Source organism: Penaeus monodon, chromosome 33, assembly GCF_015228065.2.
Source record: "Penaeus monodon isolate SGIC_2016 chromosome 33, NSTDA_Pmon_1, whole genome shotgun sequence".
NCBI classification, from domain to species: Eukaryota; Metazoa; Arthropoda; class Malacostraca; order Decapoda; family Penaeidae; genus Penaeus; species Penaeus monodon.
The window spans coordinates 18246436-18246675 of record NC_051418.1 but is presented as its reverse complement, the minus strand read 5'-3'; the positions used below and the strand labels follow the sequence as shown (position 1 = coordinate 18246675).

Here is a 240-nt window from a genome sequence, read left to right as displayed (position 1 = left end):
ATCGATGGGCTGTATGCAAATTGACATTTGTATATTCCTCGACGCATGAAATGCTAGTAATATATTTACATACAGTCTAGTGGAGTTGCCCGCTGTGCACAAAACCTCGCATATGTATGGATGCACACTAGAGTTGAAATATATGCTAATGCAGTTTCACAACAGATTTACCAACACTGCATACACACGACCACTCTCCGCTCCCGCGAACGATGACAATTATAAATTTGCGAATGCAAG

At 41.2% G+C, this 240-nt stretch overlaps 1 protein-coding gene across 1 annotated transcript in view; it reads right to left on the bottom strand.

Annotated features, from left to right (window-relative positions):
* Nucleotides 1-240, bottom strand: part of LOC119594288 (nephrin-like) — a gene marked incomplete in the record, with an annotated part of 56014 nt that overhangs the window by 19193 nt on the left and 36581 nt on the right.